The sequence below is a fragment of the Hibiscus syriacus genome, unplaced genomic scaffold (assembly GCF_006381635.1).
Source record: "Hibiscus syriacus cultivar Baekdansim isolate YM2019G1 unplaced genomic scaffold, ASM638163v2 tig00117048_pilon, whole genome shotgun sequence".
Lineage (NCBI taxonomy): Eukaryota > Viridiplantae > Streptophyta > Magnoliopsida > Malvales > Malvaceae > Hibiscus > Hibiscus syriacus.
Genome location: NW_024063538.1, coordinates 3,408,961 through 3,422,143, shown reverse-complemented (window position 1 = coordinate 3,422,143; position 13,183 = coordinate 3,408,961). Strand labels below are relative to the sequence as shown.

The 13,183-nt window shown below is 33.8% G+C and overlaps 1 protein-coding gene across 1 annotated transcript in view; it reads right to left on the bottom strand.

Annotated features, from left to right (window-relative positions):
- Positions 1–12,754: 12,754 nt before the first annotated feature.
- The window catches only part of LOC120197499 (actin-related protein 2/3 complex subunit 3-like), a 37,730-nt gene continuing 37,301 nt past the window's right edge, over positions 12,755–13,183 (bottom strand). Inside the window, exon 6 of the mRNA XM_039199005.1 lies at positions 12,755–12,766. The gene's annotated coding sequence lies outside the window, so the exon portion shown is untranslated. The remainder of the gene's footprint in view (positions 12,767–13,183) is intronic.

Below are 13,183 nucleotides of genomic sequence, written 5' to 3'. Positions count from 1 at the left end.
GTATCAATACTTTTTATATTTGTGTCGATACATTTTTTCAAGAATGAATGCAAAACGGGGTGCACGCATAAAGTGTTGATACATTTATAAAAAATATCGATCCAAAAAAACCGAAACCGAAAATTATAATGTAATAGGTAAATTTACAATGTAACCGGTATAAATATACCGGTTTTATGAGAAAATAGGTTAACATAATGTATCGATACTTTTAAATTTGTGTCGATTTGTTTTTAAATTACGTGTTTTTTTCCTTAATTATTTATATGTAACGCTATGCAAACCCCAAATTGACAAACCCCAAAGCTTCTTTTCTCTTCCACTCCGACGAATACCAGCATTCATAACGGTTACGATCAGTTATTCATGTAAATTTATCGAATGCTAGGGTATTGATTTCTAGATTGGACACTTTTTTCCCCTTCATGTGTTCGATAGGTATGTTGTCGAAACCCTAATTTTTTAGAATGTTAGTCTTCAGAAAGAGGGGTTAGGTTTTAAAGTTTGCTGTTTTTGAATGGTTATAGGTTAAAAGTTCAATCTTTGTTTGCGAAGATGATGACCTTCAATTGGAGCCCCCGCGTATCAATATTGAAGAAAATTGAAAGCGATCAGTAAGAATTGTTCTTAATTTTATATAAGGATAGTTGTTATGATATACGTTCATATTTCGGAACCAATTAGTTAGATGCATGTAGTAGCCTATATCCTCGAGGCAGAGAACAAGAAATATGGCACTTAAAGATTTACCAAGAGTGGTAGCTTTTGCTTTGCATAAAGACCGAACCTAGAATCAACTTTGCAATCATGCCTATCATGCTGAAGAGAACCTGCTAAATAATAGGATTTGCACACAGTTGCAAGTATTTTAAACCCTAAACCCAACTACTCACATGAATAATTATGCAACAGACATGTTAATCATTTTATGGGAAATCCTGACATCTCTGTTGCATAATTTTCCATGTGAGGAGTTGGATTTAGCATTTAAAATGCTTGCAGTTGTGTGCAAATCCTATTATTCAGCAGGTTCTCTTTAGCATGATAGGCATAATTGCAAAGTTGATTATAGGTTCGGTCTTCATGCAGAGCAAAAGCTACCGCTCTTGGTAAATTTTTAAGTGCCAGATTTCTTGTGCTCTGCCTCGAGGATATAGGCTACTGCATGCATCTAACTAATTGGTCCCGAAACGTGAATGTATATCATAACAACTATCCTTATATAAAATTAAGAACAATTCTTCAACAACTGAATACAACTATTATACGTAATGTTCAATCATTCACTCCTTACGTTGGCATTTATGTGATGATACAGATGAAATATTAAACGGTCTCGTAAGCCACAATCAAAGTAGACTAAGAGAGGAAATTTTGTTAATGTAGGGTTAATTTTGTATAAGATTTATAATGTTGTATATGATTTATAATTTTATATGTGAATATAATTATGTATGAGACGAGAAAATTTAGCAATAGGTTGTTGTACATGTTTCTTATACATAATAGGAGTCACGTTGATACTTACGATATATGGATATCGTTGTCATCATGTGCGAGACTGAATGGCCATTTAAATTTGTCAACATAATGTATCGACACTTTTTGAATTTGTGTCGATACTTATTGTCCAGAATTTAAAGTGTCGATACATTTATTAAAAGTATCGATCCCAATAACATCGAAACCGATAATTATAATGTAATAGGTAAATTTACAATGCAACTGTATAAATATACCGGTTTTATAAGAAAATAGGTCAGCATAAAGTATCGACATCATTTAAATTTGTGTCGATACTTTTTGTCCATAATGAATGCCAAACGGGGTGCACGCATAAAGTGTCGATACATTTATTAAAAGTATTGATCCCACAAACATCGATACCGATAATTACAATGTGATACGTAAATTTACAATGTACCCGACAGATATATACCGGTTTTATGAGAAAATATGTCTAAATAATGTATCGACACTTTTTAAGTTTGTGTCAATATTTTTTCCAGAATGAATGTCCAACGAGGTGCATGCATAAAGTGTCGATACATTTAAAATTGTATCGATCCAAAAAAACATCGAAACCGATAATTATAATGTAATAGGTAAATTTGCAATATTATCGGTATAAATATACCGGTTTACTTATAAAATAGGTCAATATAAGCATTATATATTATATTATATAAGCGCTACTTAATATGTTATTGTACTTGATAATATTTCTGGTTAAATGCCTATTTTATTATATAAGCGCTACCTATTACATTATATAAGCGCTACCTAATATGTTATTGTACTTGATAATATTTCCGGTTAAATGATATGACATAATCGGTCTAAATTTTAACCGATCACTTGTTTAACCGGTCACGTCATTTTTTAGCCATTTTTTAGGCGCTGCACCGCAGAAGCTCCCTCTCGTAGTGCCAGAAGTTGACTTGGCTTAATCAGCACCTTACGAAGATCTGGCCGGGGGCTGGCCCCAATACCTGTGCCACCTGGGCCTTAGCCCAAGACAACATGTATTGAGGGGCAGTAGTAGAAAATAAAATCCCATTTGTAGTCATTGAAATTCATTCATCAAATAAAATGTGCAAACTCTATTTTACTTCTAAACAGTAATGGACAAGGCTTTAAAACGGACATTGTCTGTTTCGTTTCAATTTGGGTTTAAAGTCCAAAATACTAAACCTACTACTTTCAAACTCTAGTCCTCTGGCCTCTTGGCTCTTGCTATTGCAACTTGGGCACTTGTATTGCTTGATATCAATATCATATGCTCGGCCTTTGCAGGTGTACTCTTCCATCAATCTATCTCTGGTACTGGTATGTTGACTTTCTTATGTGTTTTTTTAGTGAAAAGGACTTCACTTGATGTGTTTACTGTTTTTGAATCTTTTGTTCAAAATTTGAGTGTTTGATCTATTTTGCTCATATTCTGATTGGGAATTATGTTTTTTTGAATTTAATGAATCAAATTCATGGATTTAGCTTTTGATTAGGATCAGTTTTAATTGAAATATTGATATTTCTATACGTACACCAACTGTTTGACAAAATGTTTTTGTGAATTAGCTTTTTTTTTTTATCTAATTGTGTGTTTCATTAACACATTGAGCATCCACAATCATAAATCCATTTAAAGTGGAACATATATATATATATATATATTTACAAAGCCATAGTAAAAGAAAGGTAGCCTACAACATTAACTTCCAGAAACAGGGAGGAGAAACTAATTCTTTAAACATTTAAACCAGTAAAATAATCTTGTTATGCAAACAAAGCTCCATAGAACTGATTTTGATCCCTTTGACACCCCATAGCTTGCACCATCTTTCTCCCGCTGATCTAAAAACTGACGAGAAAATATTCAACCACAGAAGAAAAGTATAGGGGCATAAAATTATTATCTCGTTCAAGGCATTAAAACTCATTGGACCGACCCTGTTACGTTAATGAGGTCAAGATTTGCTTAATGAATGCAAAAGATAAAACAAAAAAAAAATTTGAGTTCGGTTTTTTTATATAAAAGATTATTTAAATTTGGTGTTATAGGCATCATCTGATCTGATAAAGGCCTAGGTCGAACCGGTGCTGGAACAATACAGGTCGGTTATATTGTTGTTGAAAACATTTTGATATTTCGATATAACAAATTAAGTTAAATGAATTTTAAGATTTTCCAAATGATTTTCTAAGTATATTCGATATAATTATTCGAATATCAAAACATTACTCCAAATATTTCAAAAATCATTTTTAATCCTTACTTAAGTGTAAAATTAAGTTTTAATCTTAAAACAATTTCAAAATAATCTTTCAAAGTATTTCGAACCATTTCAAAGCCAAAAATTCCAGATTGCTCAAAGGGAACCGATTCCCCCCAAGGGGATACCGATTCCCCCCTGAATGGTTAGGCTCTGAGATTTCCAGAATGCTCGGAGGGAACCGATTTCCCCATAGGGGGTACCGATTCCCCCTGTTCAACGGTCGAAATATTTGAATTTTACACTTAGGGAACCGATTCCCTATGAGGGGGAACCGATTCCCCCCACGCTCCAAGCTGTTTTATTAATTGTTTTCACACTAAAACGGCTATATGATCTTCACTAATCATCCCCAACGTTCATAAGTGATTCAAGGTGTATTTAAACAAGTTCTGAAGCCCTTGATCAACAAGAAATTATAGAGAAACAAGAGAGAAAGCATCAAACACCAAGTTTGTGCAAATCAAGCCAATTTTCCTTTCAATATTCATCTTGCTTTCAAAGAACACCATTTGTGCTCATTTGTAATTATTTGTGAGTGTTCTTTTCTTGTTCTAGAATTGTGCAAACATCTTACCTTGTGAGGTTTTCCTTGTAAGTTTGCAAATTTGTAATCTTCTCTTTGGGAAAAAGTGTTCTCAAGAATTGGGGTATATTCTTGAGGGTGTTGTAAGGTTATCTCTTTGGCCTCAAAAAGAAAGAACAAATTAGTGAATTTGTTGGAAAATCCTTAGTGTGGATAGCTAAGGTAGTGGACGTAGACTTTGATTGAGAAAGTCGAACCACTCTAAATCGATGTGCAATTACTTTCAATTTTCTGCAAAAGCTTCCACCAAATTTTTAATTTCCAATTCACCCTCCTCTTGGCCAATTCCGTCAATCGATTAACTCAACAATTGGCATCAGAGCCTAACTCATTTGAAGGTTTAATCGCCTCTTGAGTCGATTCGGGAAGAGTTATATCGATAATCAAAGTCATCAATGGCCTCCGCTTCAAACTTCGACTCCGGTCTCGACTCGATGCCCGTCAACAAGCCTCCTTTCTTCAATGGAGCTAACTATGCCTATTGGAAGAATAGAATGATTTACTTCATTCAAGCAAGTGATATGGGAGAATGAAATGCTGTAGAAGAAGGATACATCAAACCTCTCACTCATCCAAGGTTGTGGAGTGAAGGAGAGACAACCAGCTCAACTCCAAAGCCATCCATATCATTTTTTGTGCTCTTGGACCAGATGAATACGGAAGAGTTTCATCGTGTACAACCGTCAAAGAAATATGGGACAAACTTCAAGTCACTCATGAAGGTACCGATGAGGTAAAGAAATCTAAAATTAGTATTCTAATGCATAGCTATGAAAATTTCAGGATGAAACCAAATGAAGATATCAAAGCTATGAAGGATAGATTTTCAACGATTGTCAATGGTCTCAAATCATATGGAGAGATCATTTCAAATGAAAAGCTTGTGAGGAAGTTAGTCTACTCCCTCCCAAAATCGTGGCAATCAAAGAAGACGGCAATCATCGAGTCTAAGGACTTAATGTCCTTAACTCTTGAAGAGCTAATTGGGTCACTCCTCACTCATGAAATGATGCTCGAAGATGAGGTGGACCTTGACAAGATTGACGAGACACCAAAGGAGAAGGAGAAGAAAGAAAAACATTGGAGTTGCTCTCAAATCCACAAAAGATGAGAGTGATTCGAATAATGATGACGATGATGAGGAAATAGCATTGTTTGCCAAACGATTCAGAAAAATGATGAGACCTTATCGAGGAAGAAAATTCAAACGAAATGAAAGCCTCAAAAATGAACCGAAAGAGAATGACCCAATCATTTGCTTCGAATGCAAAAAAGCCAGGGCATGTTAAATATGATTGCCCATAATTGAAGAAAAAGGGTCAATCAAAGAATAAGCACAAGGTTCATGTGGCTACATGGAGCGATGAAGAAAGTTCCGATGAAGAGGAACAAGAAGTAGCTAACTTGTGCTTGATGGCATTTGGGGAAGATTCTAAGGTAACCTCTAACTCATCCGATTTTGATGATTTATCCTATGATGAGTTTAGAGGAATATAATGGGTTGGCTTCGGATTATGAGAAATTATTTTTAAAATATAAAAATGATGTTTCAAAAGTGAAAAATGAAAACAAACTCATATCCAAAACCAACAACGATCTTGAAAGTAAAATCAAAGATTTGCAAATCAAACTAGAAGAGTTTGAAAAGAAAAATTTAGATTTGCAAAATTTACTTTCAAAGATCAATGATGATCATAAAAAAAAAATTGATGATCTTAAAACTTCTTTTGATAAAGTTGGAACAAAACATTTTGAAAAAGGGGAAATTCAAAATCCAACTTTGTTAGAAAAGTTTTAGAAACTACAATCATAGAGGTCCTCAAAGAACCTCTAATGGAAAAATCGTTAGAAGTATGTGGGTTCCTAAAGAACTCATTACTACTAAAGATAAAAATATTCTACACAAATGGATACCTAAGGGGACTAGGATTTTGGAAACTAATGAATATGGACCCAAAAGAAATTGGGTACCAAAAATCAAAAATTAATCTATGTTTGTAGGGAAAGGAGCATTTCTACAAGGCACGGGAAAAAAATTCAAATTCATGGTACCTTGATAGTGGATGCTCAAGACACATGACCGGAGACAAAAGCCGGTTCATTGAGCTTAACGCCAAAAATGGAGAAGTGACTTTTGGAGACAATTCAAAAGGTCACATTGAAGGTATTGGTACAATAGGTAATAACTCTTCCATACAATTAAATGTTTTATATGTGAATGGATTAAGCATAATCTATTGAGTATTAGTTAATTATGCGATAAAGGATTCAATGTCTTATTTGAAATTAATGGTTGTAAAGTCATTGACATTGCATCTAATCGGATTATGCTTGTTGGTCATAGAATAGGGAACATATACATGGTGCATTTAGATTCATTGATTGACTAATTTATGCCTAGTTGCTAAGGATGAACATGATAGTTGGTATGGCATAGGAGACTAGGACATGCTAGTATGAGTGTTTTGCAATGGCTAATTCAAGGTGATTTAGTTCGAGGGTTGCCTAAGCTTAAATTTGATAATGAAAATCTGTGATGCTTGTGCTAAAGGAAAAAAAAAGAGTGTTTCTTTTAAATCCATTAATGACGTATAACTAGTAGAGTATTACAATTGATCCATGTAGATCTTTTTGGGCCAACTAGGACTACTAGCTTGGGTGGAAAACAATATGCATTGTCTTAGTAGATGACTATTCTGATATACTTGGGTTCTTTTTAAGTACTAAATATGAAGCATTAGAACAGTTCATCACATTTTCAAAAATAATCCAAAATGAAAAGGGTTACTCTATAACTAGTGTTAGGAGTGATCATGGCACTGAATTTGAAAATCTTGGATTTATTGAATTTTGTAATTCTAATGGTATTAGTCATAATTTTTCAGCACCTAGAACCCCTCAACAAAATGGAGTTGTTGAGAGGAAAAATCGAAATTTAGAAGAAATGGCTAGAACCATGCTTTGTGAAAATAATTTGCCAAAATATTTTTGGGTGGAAGCCACAAATACTGCTTGTTATATTTTTAATCGAGTAATGATTAGGCCAATTTTAAAGAAACTCTATATGAAATTTTCAAAAATAAAAGCCTAACATTAGCTATTTCATCCTTTTGGATGTAAATGTTTTGTTTTAAACAACGGTAAGAAAACCTTGGCAAATTTGATGCTAAAAGTGATGAAGGAATTTTTCTGGGTTACTCTTTAAATTCTAAAGCTTATCGAGTATTTAATAAAAGAACTTTAGTTGTAGAAGAGTCTATACATGTTGTTTCGATGATAATCCCCTTCCAAGGAAGGATTCTTGTGTGAATGATGATGTAGGTGTTATAAATACAAATGATGTTAGACATGAAGTTGGAGAACCATCATCAAAGGAAGAAACGAAAAATGAGGAAACTCATGATCCTCTTGAGAATCCAACCATTGAAGAAAGGGAAGTATCTTATCCAAGAGAGTACAACTATGTCAAGGATGGTGAAATTATAGGTGACCATCAAAAGGGGTAACAACTCGATCTTCTCTTAGAAATATTTGTAATTATGTTGCATTTATCTCATGCATAGCCTAAGAATATTAAAGAAGCATTAATGATGAACATTGGATTATGGCTATGCAAGAAGAGTTAATCAATTTGAGAGAAGTAAAGTATGGACATTAGTTGAAAGGCCTAGTAATAAATTACTGTAGGTACTAGATGGGTATTTAGGAATAAGCTTGATGAGAGTGGTAATATAGTGAGAAACAAGGCTAGACTTGTTGCTCAAGGGTATACTCAAAAGAGGGCATAGACTATGATGAAACATACGCTCCCGTAGCTAGGATGAAAGCAATTAGAATGTTATTAGCATTTGCATGTTTTCATGAATTTAAATTATATCAAATGGATGTTAAAAGTGCATTTTTAAATGGTTTTATAAAAGAAGAAGTGTATGTGGACAACCTCCAGGTTTTGAAGATTCAAAATTTCCAGATCATGTTCTTAAATGACAAAAGCTCTTATGGTTTAAAACAAGCTCCTAGAGCTTGGTATGAAAGATTGTCAAATTTTTAATTGAAAAAGGTTTTTCAAAAGGAAAGGTTGACTACATTGTTTTTAAAGCATAAAGGTAATGATTTATTAGTAGTTCAAATTTATGTTGATGATATAATATTTGGTTCTACTAATGATGTTCTTTGCCAAGAATTTTCTAAGCTAATGCAAAGTGAGTTTGAGATGAGCATGATGGGGGAGCTCTCATTTTTCTTGGGACTCCAAATCAAGCAAAGAAAAGATGGCATCTTCATTAATCAAGCTAAGTACGTCAAAGATATGCTCAAGAAGTTTGGACTGGAAAATGGGAAACCTCATGACACTCCAATGAGCTCTTCAACAAAGCTTGACTTAGATGAAGGAGGTAAATATGTAGATGTTAAATTATATAGGTCAATGATTGGCTCATTCCTTTATCTAACTGCAAGTAGACCGAACATTATGTTTAGTGTTTTCTTATGTGCTAGATTTCAATCATGCCCTAACAAATCACATTTACTAGCTGTTAAGAGAATCTTTAGATACCTTAAGGACACTCCTAGTTTAGGACTTTGGTATCCTAGAGACTCTAGTTTTAGCTTGCATGCCTTCTCTGATGCGGATTATGGATGATGTAAATTAGATAGGAAAAGAACCTCCGGTACTTGCCAATTCCTTGGAAATATGCTGATTTCTTGGTTTTCAAAGAAACAAAATTGTGTTGCATTATCTACCACTGAAGCAGAATATATTTCAGCTGGTAGTTGTTGTGCATAAGTTTTATGAATGAAACAATAACTTTTTGATTATGGAATTGAAGTAGGTACTATTCCTATCAAGTGTGACAATACTAGTGCTATTTGTCTCACTAAAAATCCCATCCAACACTCTAGAACTAAACACATTGAAATTAGACGTCACTTCATTAGAGTCCATGTCACTAAGGAAGATGTAGTTCTAGAATTTGTTGATACTTTGCATCAATTAGCGGATATTTTTACAAAACCCTTAGATAAGGAAAGGTTTTGGACACTTAGGAGAGAATTAGGTTTAACTGACCTATCTTCACTTAGTGTTTAAAATAATTCAACACTTTTAATAAATACTGAAAAATGCTCATAATAGTAATTTTTGATTGCATTCATTGCTATTAGTTAGGGGGAGTTTATGATTCTTGATGAAAACTTAATTTTATGTTCAAATATCGATTAAAGATTAATTTAATTATTTGAACATGATTATTTTTCAATATATGAGTTGCTTATACCACTAGAGAAGATTAATTTAGCATTTTGTGTGCTTAAAAATCAGATTTTAGCATTTTGGTGCAGAGGGAATCGATCCTCCCATGAGGGAACCTATTCCCCCCCACAGGGGAATCGATACCCCCTGGGGTTCTGTTAAAATCGGGCAGAACACCCCAAAACCCCAAAACCCTCTTATTTTTCTTCTTACCGATGTTCCCTCTCAACTCTTTCCCTATCTCCATTCTTGCCTCAAATCAACGATATTAATCCGAATTCGAATCAAATATCATCTTCTAAACCTGTTGGAATCATTAAAATCGTGCAAACATATCTAAATCCCCTCAATCTTCATCTTCAAGGTAATTTTTCTAAACTCTCTATTTCATTGATTTGAACATAGGATTAGTTTAATTAGTTCTAGGTTGAAATAGTGATCTGGAATTGATTGTTAATGATTAGAAACTAGATGTTAAACTAATTCATCAAAAACACAAGAATTTTACAAAATTTTAAAATTTTCGAAAAAAAAAAATGTTAATTTCAAATTATTGTGTTTGATTAAATTGTTGTTATGAAACTATATATATATATATATATATATATATTATATATATATATATATATATATATATATATATATATATTGTTTCTCAAAACCATATTTGTCAAAAGTTTTTCAAAAACTTTGCCTAATAGGATTGATTTAGCGAACCTTGAAATATTGAGTACTCAATTGAGTTTTGGGATTAATTGAATTGCATACATTTGTTTTTAAAATTGTAGGTTATCCAATCTATTCTGATTTCCTTTACCTTGTCCAATCCTAAACGTGCTAAGTCTTCATCTAGTCGTTCTAGTCGTCAACCAAATTCACCTCCAAATCCACCTCCTATTCCAAATCTTGATCCTAACTTGACTATCCAAAATTCTTGTTTCAATCAACCGGGTCTTAAAGATTATCGTTTTTGGTTTTACCAATATTTTGACTCGTATAAGATTAGGGAAGAACGTATCCCATCTTCAAGCTATGGTTGCTATTAACTTTAAATATCTCCCTATCTTGCACGAATGGAAATTTGATAAACTTTTCGAACTTGAACCCGTTGTCTATCATCAACTTGTTCGTATCTTCTATTATAATGTCGTTTGTATCAAAAATCGTGACAAAACCAAAACCATAGGAGTACGTTCCTACCTCCTAGGTCAATATTTCCATCTTGATCCGGCTTACATAGCCAATGCCTTAGGCTTGGATAATGAAGGTTTATCAAATGAAAAACAAGTTTTAGGCTCTCGATATAAACGAAATGATAGTGCAAGTGTTCTAGATCTTCATGAGCGTTTTCTTCATCTCATGATCACTTGGTGGTTTCGACCATCCGGGGGTCGATATTCTACTCTTAGAGCTTTAGATCTTAGGTGGTTGCATTGTTTTGAACACAATATAAAAATAAACCTTTCCGAGATTATCTTTGCTGAGATTGTTGAAACCGTTAACCTAGTGCCAAATAAGAAACTCTGTTCTTCACTAGTTTACGGTTGTATCCTTAGTAATCTCTTTTCTAAAGCTGAGCTTAGAGTTAGTCTAGATGCCTCCTTTCCTCTTAAGAAACAAATCAATCTTCTTTCTTTAACAAGAGCGGGATGGGTCAAAGATAAAAAAACCGGTGAATGGGTTCGATCTTCTGCAACTACTCCGGGAGCTAGTTCTTCACAAGCTCCACTCAAAGCTGACGAAGATCCAGAGTTTGAAAAATTAATTAGGGATATCGATGAAGCCGAAGATGAGCCTGAGCAACCCGAGGAGCACACACAACAATCGACTCAAATGCCTCCATATTTTTAATCCTTTATGGAGACATTTGATTTCCAATATGCGACCATGGATTCGCGCTTTACTTCTATAGAGTCCCATTTATCCACAATGGGAGCTTAACAATTAGAGATTCTCCGAGAGATGCGCACAAACAACGCTTCAATGAATGAACGTATTGATGCACTCTCACACGAGATGGCCGCTATGCGAGCTCGTTTTCCTCCTCCCGATCCTCCTACGGATATTTGATTCTATATTTTGCTTTGAACTCCAAACTTATTATTTTAACATTTTGAATATTTTGGAATGTTTGAATTTGTGGATTGTGAATTTGTTTGGATTTATGGATGGTGTGAACTTATATGTTTGGTGTGATTTATTCATTATTGCATCATTTACATCATCATTATTAGCAATATGACCAATTTTGCCATATCACATTGTTTATGAATATTGATTATGTAACTAATGGCTAACGTTTCTCTTGATTGTGATCTTAGCAGCTTATGCATACATATACCTAATCAATTGGCTAAATGATTTTCACGTTTCTTTGAATCTTTTTGATTTAACAAAAAGGGGGAGAAGTGTGTGTTTTTAAAATGATAAATGGGAGAAGTGTTAAAGTAAGGGGGAGTAATTTCAAAACTTGATTTCAAAATCTTAAAATTACTAAAATGTTTTGTTATATCAAAAAGGGGGAGATTGTTGAAAACATTTTGATATTTCGATATAACAAATTAAGTTAAATGAATTTTAAGATTTTCCAAATGATTTTCTAAGTATATTCGATATAATTATTCGAATATCAAAACATTACTCCAAATATTTCAAAATCATTTTTAATCCTTACTTAAGTGTAAAATTAAGTTTAATCTTAAAACAATTTCAAATAATCTTTCAAAGTATTTCGAACCATTTCAAAGCCAAAAATTCCAGATTGCTCAGAGGGAACCGATTCCCCCCCAAGGGGTACCGATTCCCCTGAATGGTTTGGCTCCGAGATTTCCAGAATGCTCGGAGGGAACCGATTCCCCCATAGGGGTACCGATTCCCCCCTATTCAACGGTCGAAATATTTGAATTTTACACTTAGGGAACCGATTCCCTATGAGGGGGAACGATTCCCCCCACGCTCCAAGCTGTTTTATTAATTTTTTCACACTAAAACGGCTATATGATCTTCACTAATCATCCCCAACGTTCATAAGTGATTCAAGGTGTATTTAAACAAGTTCTGAAGCCCTTGATCAACAAGAAATTATAGAGAAACAAGAGAGAAAGCATCAAACACCAAGTTTGTGCAAATCAAGCCAATTTTCCTTTCAATATTCATCTTGCTTTCAAAGAACACCATTTGTGCTCATTTGTAATTATTTGTGAGTGTTCTTTTCTTGTTCTAGAATTGTGCAAACATCTTACCTTGTGAGGTTTTCCTTGTAAGTTTGCAAATTTGTAATCTTCTCTTTGAGAAAGAGTGTTCTCAAGAATTGGGGTATATTCTTGAGGGTGTTGTAAAGTTATCTCTTTGGCCTCAAAAGAAAGAACAAATTAGTGAATTGTTGGAAAATCCTTAGTGTGGATAGCTAAGGTAGTGGACGTAGACTTTGATTGAGAAAGTCGAATCACTCTAAATCGTTGTGCAACTACTTTCAATTTTCTGCAAAAGCTTCCACCAAATTTTTAATTGCCAATTCACCCCCCTCTTGGCCAATTCCGTCAATCGATTAACTCAACAATTGTCTTCTTTGAA